The sequence below is a fragment of the Hyalella azteca genome, unplaced genomic scaffold (genome assembly GCF_000764305.2).
Source record: "Hyalella azteca isolate HAZT.00-mixed unplaced genomic scaffold, Hazt_2.0.2 contig13505, whole genome shotgun sequence".
Lineage (NCBI taxonomy): Eukaryota > Metazoa > Arthropoda > Malacostraca > Amphipoda > Hyalellidae > Hyalella > Hyalella azteca.
The window spans coordinates 202,007-210,794 of NW_025943425.1; the positions used below are offsets into that span (position 1 = coordinate 202,007).

Sequence of the window (8,788 nt, forward strand, 5' to 3'; positions counted from 1 at the left end):
AATTTTCGGAAACAAAATAAAACTAAGTTCGTTTGCTGTTCGTTCTCGTACTATCTGCCCTGCGCGAAAACAAATTTAAATATTTATTCGGTCAATACGAGTAGTTATTGACTTGGCTATTGAACAGCGGTTAGCCAGTACTAGCTCTGTCAATGTCGCCGATGCAGCGGTTGTCTCATTCTTGCGTGGCAGAGTCAATATTCTCACAAAATTCCTCTAGAAACTCAATATTTTCTGAAAAGTCTCACATAGCTCACAAAATATTATTGTAACCATCATTGGGAAAAAGCCTCAATTATTCAACCACCAATGTAATTACAGTTGCCAATATTGGTGCTGTAAAATTATTTCACACTCATTGTCGTGAAAGCACGACAAAATAAAACCCTCGTATGTAAGCTACTTAATAAACTTTATAAATGTAATATTACCTGAAATAATACACTCATAATTAAACTACTTAATAAACTATATATAAACTAAAATAATACACTCGTTGGTAAGAGGCTATCGAATTCGAAGTGTGAGAATGTCGATGATTGCGACTCTACTCCTGTTTTGCTCTTGATCTCGCCATTTGACTTCACTCATCTCAACTTGGTGTTCGCAAGAGATTGCGTCATTGAAATGCGAACACCAAGTCAATTCAATAAAACACTTCAATGCCCCATTGAAGTGTTTTATTGAAATTTACTCCGGTATTAACATAATGGCCATACGTGAGCCAGCTTTATTTTGTGATTGCTGTATAATTCTCAAATTTTGCATTCTAATAATGTGAATAAATACAAAAAGTGTCATTCACTTCAGACATTATTTGTTTGATATCCTTTAAAATTTGTCTGTCTAACTCATGCTTACGTTTAGTTTTTCGTCTTATTTAAAAAGTACAGATTAAGTAAAGTGAGGCTGGTTATTTTTCCTAGAGATTAAAAGTTATCAAGATTCCATTTATTTTGGTAACATCTCTCAGTGACTAATTTTGTGAAGTGCTGTCGCAACAGTTTAGAAAAAATATAACTCAGTGCTCACTGCAGTGAGTGACAGAGAGCGCATTTTCTCGTCGACGAAAACTTGAGGTCACGGACGGACAGACAGACAGACGGACGGACAGACGGACATGGCGAGCACAATAGTGCATTTTTTCCATAAATGAGAAAATGCGTTAAAAAGGAATTTTTTTTGTGAAACTTCTTTCAGTAACGTTATATTAACGTCTCAATTTTAGTTTAACTCATATAATTCAATAACAGTGTTCACTGTCGAAACGAATGAAATCGCGTTAAATAGGTTAACGGGTTACCAAATGTATTTGCCCTTGCGCACAAGTGAATTATGTTGTTTACTATTATCGACAGGAATCAAATATGGCTCAAAAATATTCTTCTAAAGATTGAATTTTAATTACTAAAATATTGAAATATGAATTAGGGACTCAGAATTATTTTTTTGTTGAGAGAAAGCACTTTGGTCACATCCCTGATCTTAGGGTATTCTATTGTGATAAAGACATGCAAGATTTAAAAAAATTGCATAGGATTACAGATTTGTTCGAACTTCAAATTCCATACGTTCGATTGGGAATCGGTATCACTACTGAAAAAAACATCACTGAGATAAGAAACTAGTTATTATAAACTGACGCTTCCTTAGTCGTATAGAACAGGGGTCTCCAATTAAACTATGGCCCGCGGGCCACATCCGGCCCGCCACATAATTTCATCCGGCCCGCTGGATGAAATCATGAAATGAATAAATAATTCTTGTGCGAATGGCATCGTAGAATTATTCACAGCTGCACGGGCCTGCTGACTGGTGGCACTCAGCCCGAGTCAGTGTTCCTCCCTCTCGATAGTGTGACGTACAGATACTAATATTGCTAGGTACGTGTTGCGCATTACAACCAGTCAGTTGTGTATAACTGTATATTGTGGGGATGAAGGCCGAGTGGGGCTTCGCTGCTTCCGTTTCAGAGAGCACAGCACTGTACAAGAATCTTTTCTCTGTACTGTGACAACACCTTTCTTAGGTATACAAAATAGCAATAATACTATTGTAGCCAAAAGTATTGCATGTTTAAAATAGTTGAAATGGTACCCATTATGTTCATAGGTAAATAGTAAAAATGTTAACCACGAAAGCTGTTGCCATCATATCTACCACTGTATAATAATATGCTATGCTTTTTAACTCCACGTACAAGCCGTTCTTTTCCTGTAGAATTTATTTAATTTATTTTACCCTTATGTTTTCAGACATGGAAAAGATAAAGAAAAGACAAGTAGAAAGTACATGGAAATGTCCATGTTTATACTTTAATGTTTGAGTAAATAAAATTATTGGCACTGATTTTCTTGTTATTTTTATTAGTCCGGCCCGCATAAACATGGGAAATATATAATGTGGCCCGCACATTGAAAAGTTTGGAGACCTCTGGTATAGAATATCATTTTGCATTGTTCGTAAGTTATATATTATCCCTGTTGTTGAATTAATGTCAAATGAGGAAGACGGTAGACCAATAAAGGATCACCGAAACCTTGGTGTGCTACAGCATGGCACCTGTTCTCTTCGCCCTGAAGTTGGAGGCTCACGCTTGCTTGATCTAAGCAATCGTCTTGTAAACAAACCTGACAAACCAGAATGTAAACCTTGTCCAATGGATAGGCGCTCATTGCCATTTGCATTGATAATCTCGCCAAGTGCTTTCATTCGCAGGCAAATTATCTGTAACTCTCTCTGCTACTGGCCATTAGTCTTCATTTTATCCGCTATGTTTGCTTAAAATATAAAAATCTCTGTCAAGATGTCTCGAAACTGATACTTAATTGATTAAGTAATTAATAGATTAATTCATATTACTATTAATAAATTAAAAGGCTCTTTGCAGTTGATGAATTAATATTTTCGTCAATGCTAAATGCAACGAAAACATGCACTTGTTATTTTTATGATGAGCGACTGGAAATGAAATTATTATGTAAAATTTAGAATCTGAAGAACCACTATTGCACTTGTATCGAAATTTCTAGCAGTTTCGTTAATATTTCGATCACTTATTTTGCGCTCACCTAGAATCTCTTCACTTATTATTTATCATAAAGCGGTTGACCTGGTAAAACTGTTGACCCGGTGAAGCTTTTGAGTGAATGTAATGTCTTCATTCTCATTACTCTTTTTATCATTTATTTTATTCAATTTTCAAATACGTATGCTATTGTTTTTCAGGGTGATTAACTGCATGATTATTGCAATGAAAGGACCAAAGCATAAAATAAGTATCGAATTTTATTTAAAAATCTGGACATAATTCTTAAAATGTCAATCAATCCACCGCTCAATATTTTTATCGATGTTATTCGTTTATATATACGTGAAATAAACATTATTATTATTTCCAATCTTTGGCATGTCGTGGGCGATATTGAGAGCACCGTTTCTTGCACCACTTGAGCAAGTTGGTCCTAAGTGAGGTCAAGTGAAACATTCGCTGACTCGGCAGTCCAGGATGTTTACAGCCTTCGCTCCGACATTAATCGCTCCTTTAAGCTCTTCAAATTTAATTTATGATGGTTTTGACTGCATCAAGACCATGAAGAAGTTAATTTGATTTCTAAGAATGTTATAATTTCATTTTATTTTAACCCAAATAGTTGGAATGTCGTTAATTTTTCAAGTAAATAATGACATATCGCGCGACCTCGAATCGGGTATCGTATTGATTCATTTGACTAGATTCCAAGCAAATTTTCATATTTTGTCACAGGGTTATTATGGGGTTTCAGAATCATGTTATGTTCAACATTTTTTTCAAAACTTCCCTCCTCCGTTGTGTAAGTTTGATTGAAGTTTAATGAAAATGTTAATTTCTGTTGGAATAGAGATGGGATTTTCGTCTCTATCTGACGGACATCATTTCATCGATATAATTCGAGTTCTGTTCAACTTCAGAATATTTTGAATTACGGCAATACATGCGCAGAGCTTAGTTGGTAACTTAAAAGTTTCGATTTATACATAGTTGTGTGCCGTAATTTGTGGCAAATTTTCTTTTACAATTTGATGTTTTCTTGTTTGTTACGACTTACGAGCCGGGGTATGCGATACGATACTGCTTCAACGAGCGGGCGGCACACGATATAAATGAATAGGTCATATTGGTATAATAGTGGTACACTTTTTTAAGCATAGCATTTATATGCCCTTACGCCGGGCTAAACTGAGTCACAATGAGCAAAATATGCATCCACATTTGGATAAAATCACTCATTCTGAAATGCATGCTAGTGCTTCGTTACTGCAAGTACATATTACGCTCCACGTCTTACAGTTTTTATGTACATACTGTAAGTGCTAGAAAGACTTCGGATGTCTTATATTATATAGCAACATGATATGAACTGCATTATTTTCATTCCACTCGGAGAAAGTTTCATTATAACTTGGGATAGTGGATTACACGAGACTGGTCACGAGCAATGGTATATTGCAAGCAAGTTAAACGTATGTTCTCATCCCACTGATTTGATATGCTTGCTAAATCCAGCTAAATAACTGCTATGAAATTTTTAATGGATTATTATTAATTGAAAATTAAAAAAGGCTGGCTCGATGTCACACGGTAACTTATCGTGTGTAGATTTAAAATCAAGTCAATTATATCTGTCAATAAATGATGAGGTTGTGCGCTTCAAGTCCATAATTGAAACATTTTCCTTAAAGCTGAGTGTGAAATATTTATATGTAAGTACTCGAACAAAGAGGCTTCAAATGAATTGTTACTGAACCAATGCTTGTATTCATGACATTGTTATATATTTTACCCGCTGATCTTCATCTAAACATAACAATTTAAAAAACGGGGCCAATTGTTATGGCACTTGGAATGAGAAATATAAAGCTTGAGCTGATAAAAAGAAAGTTGTTCGTGTTTTTCGTTGTTAATTTGTTTTTCTTCTCTAAAATATTGACTTCAGAAGAAAATATTGACTTTCTAATTGAGTGTTGACACTTGTGATTCCATGCGAGGCAATAAAGATGCAATGCGTGTTGTGAGACCGACAAGTAACGGGACAAATTTTGACCTAATGAAGTGACTGAGAAGTTGAGTTTTGAGGCGCCGTATAAGTTTCGCAATGTTGTATCAGGCATAAGTCATGAGTCAAGCTTTGGTAGGAAATGCCTTGCCACGAAAATATCCGCCTCCATCTCGACTCGGGCGAGCGGACACCTTGAACTCAATACTTCTACTGGCTGGTAATTTTGAGCGATGCATCAAAGAAAAATGTACATAGGCTTAGACTGGTAATTTTGAGCGATCAATTTAAGAAAATCTGGAATGTCTAAGCTTAGACTGGTAATTTTGAGCGATTAATTAAAAAATTTTGAATGTCTAATCTCAGACTGGGAAGTTTGAGCGATCAATGGAAGAAAATCTGGAATGTCTATTCTTTGACTGGTAATTTTGAGCGATTCATTAAAGAAAAATCTGGAATGTCTATGCTTTGACTGGTAATTTTAAGCGATTCAAATTAAAGAAAAATATGGAATGTCTATGCTTTGACTGGCAATTTTAAGCGATTCATGAAAGAAAAATCTTGAAATGATAAAAGTGGTAATTAGTGGTGGTATGTGTAAATGATAAATTAGGATTGTGTAAATGACAAATTACGATAATATTTCGAGTTTTTACGCTCCTTATTGAATTTTCTACGTTTCTTTTATTAAAATCTGTTGAAGAGAATATTTAGCATTTCGAGCATTTAGGCATGAGAAGATATTAGCAGGTTTCATTGAAGACCGGAGAATTATTAGATACCCATAGATAATTAATACCCAAATAGAAGATATTTTGGTATTAATTAATGTTACATTTGTTAATTTTACCTATAATTTAACTTTGTTAGAAACGATTGAAATATTACCATGAGAGCCATATAGGCGAAATATCTATGCATAACTACCTATATACTATCTGCTTACACTAAATATTATAGATGCCAGAAAGCAGTTTGTGCGTCTGCTTTGATTTTGTTCTTGAATTCGAGACTAGAATCGCGCACACTTATTCTATGGTTTTCAAACCATGGGTTTGGCTTTAAAACCCCGAAAAACCCTTATTCTATGGTATGATACTTCACTTTCTATGTCGTTAACATCAACTAAATTTCTGTTCACATGAACGCCACCGATTGTAAAAAAACATGATTTGAGCGCGGCTGAGGCGTGAGATCATGACGTCATAGCTTAGTCAGCATTGCAGGAAGACTTTAGACTGAACTTGTCCCTTGCATGGCTCCCTTCAGATACCGTCGACTGTTGATTATTATGGCGCTAGTAGCGCTATAGATATGCTGTGCCTTAGTCCTTCTTAGGCTTCTTTATGAACATTTTCTTCTCTTAAAGAATTAGGTTTCTTATAAACTTCGGTATTTTTAATGGTTTTTAGTGGAAAGGCTTCTATGAACACTTTTACTCTTGAAGTATTTAGGCCGTTATATAAACTTCGGTATTTTTAATGGTTTTTAGTGGAAATAAATTGCATTCTCTCAAAAATTAATACGCGGTTAATACGATGTATGACATTATTTAATTGACCAAGAAATATGCTAGATTAATGACAATAAAGTGTTATATTTAAATTATACGTGTAAGCTTCACAAATAAGAGAAGTCCATCGTTTTTATTATTCTCTACTAATATTCATTTAGGTGCCGAAGACCACAATCTTGTTATTAAAAATTTCATGATTACGCATCTAGCGAACAGCGTTAGGGTTTTTTCAACACACATGAACTATAGGATACGCATACGACGTATTTTTTCTCCACTCTGAGTGTGAAAAACAAAAAAATTATTATCATTCCGCCTAAAACCATCATGCAGCTAGGTCAAACCTAGAAATTGTTTCGAAATTGTTTAAATATCACCAGGAACAGAAAAAACAACATTAATACAACAAATAATTGTTTTATATCCGATAGTTTGAACGTAATTCATGTTATTGTAGAGCATACAATATTAATTACGTTGTATCTATATTATTTTAATATACTGTGTTTTAGCATTTGCATCGCACACAAAAAGGTAAGCTTTTTAATTGTTATTTTACACCACTTTTTGTTACCTTTAATATTTGTCACTTGACATTTAATATAATTTATTTTAATTTAAATAATTGAACCGTACTATTGTTGTTCCTATATTGACGATGAGTGACGACTCAATTCGATGAGTGACGATTTCATGTGTGACGTCCCACTTCTAATTCATATAATTTAATATTGATCTGTCATTTTGTTATGTTAGTATTGAAAAATTACTACTGTATAGCTGCGAAAATTCGTTATTCATCTCCAATTATTTTTTGTGAGATAGTTCCCATATCATTTCAGCTTTATAATATTTAATAATTATTGTCCAGCAATACTTTAGACACCTATTCATTATATATATTTTTCTGTATATATTCTGTGTATTCAGTATATGCCCGTTAGAATGGGCATTACGCTAAAACATGACGATGTAGCAAATGTGGACTTGAATCAATTAATTTTTTTCGTATTTAAAAAGTATTCCCAACTTAAAAAAATGATTTCTCCACAAATACTAGTGAGGATTTCATATGCTAAATTCCGGATTTCGCCAAGTGTAGTCTTGTTATTTTAAGTCATTTTATTGCTTTTGGTAATTGTTAGCTCGGATAATATTTACAAGAGTTTGCTTAATATGGTGGAATTGATCGCAGTCAAATAGTCTTATTGAATCACGATGAAAATTTTGTTATTAATTAGAAAATAGTATTTAAGTCAGTCCAATCTTTGTTTACTGCGAATAATATCCGAGTAACTTATTCAATCTACCGATTTTATCCAAAATATAACTTCTGTACAAAATAAATTTATTTGTTCATATTCGTCTGAATAAAATTTCAGGTTTGATTAAAAATCTATGCGGACATTTAACGTATGTTAAACCATAACCATAAGTAAGATAGTAATTTAAAATAATTATGATCAGAAAAATAGCAGTAAATAAATATTTTCAATGAATAACGACTGAGGCAATTTGAAAGTTTTATCTTAGTACAAGCAAATAAGGTACCCACTTTATTTCTATTCCCAAATATTAAGCTTATGATTAAATCAGAACTTAGCAAGTGTTCGGAAAACCACAACCTAATTTTTTTCATTAAATTTTTTATCAAGAATTGAATTGGAAAGATCACCTGAAAAATCACTCGTTTTTAACTAACGCAGCGAAGCGTTAATCTTGTAGGTAGATTTTATTCATATTTTAAAAATAGCTATGTCTTACCTTAGGTTTCAGGAGCCGCCGACGACTAGTTACAGTTATTGAAACTGACTATTGTGATTTTACGGCCTAAATTCACTCGTAAAAATCATAATTTTTTGTTACTAATTTCTTCGCTTCAAGATAGAATGTCAGTAAAATTTTCCTTGTTCCCGTTCATTTATATTTTTATGTTTTAATTTAACTGATAGTTTGGTAATCCACAAGAAGATACATTTTCTACAGGGAAATCTGAGGAACACATGTGCCATGAGCATGAAATGAAGGAAATATTATTTATTTTTTTGTTATTCCTTACCACTCACTGGAAAATACTCGACTGTGCCACCGTTTTTACGATTAATCACAAATTTCTCACCAACAACTCTGAGATTAGTCATTGTTTCACTAACCAATGTTTGTTAAAATTATCAAGCTCGATATATTAAAAAGTCATCTCGGAAGAAATGATTTCTTAAATAGAATTAAATATCAT

At 33.4% G+C, this 8,788-nt stretch overlaps 1 protein-coding gene across 1 annotated transcript in view; it reads right to left on the reverse strand.

Annotated features, from left to right (window-relative positions):
* The window catches only part of LOC108680930 (forkhead box protein O), a 35,435-nt gene extending 26,885 nt beyond the window's left edge, over window positions 1-8,550 (reverse strand). The window contains exon 1 of the mRNA XM_018169860.2: window positions 8,317-8,550. The gene's annotated coding sequence lies outside the window, so the exon portion shown is untranslated. The remainder of the gene's footprint in view (window positions 1-8,316) is intronic.
* Between the last annotated feature and the right edge of the window lie 238 nt (window positions 8,551-8,788).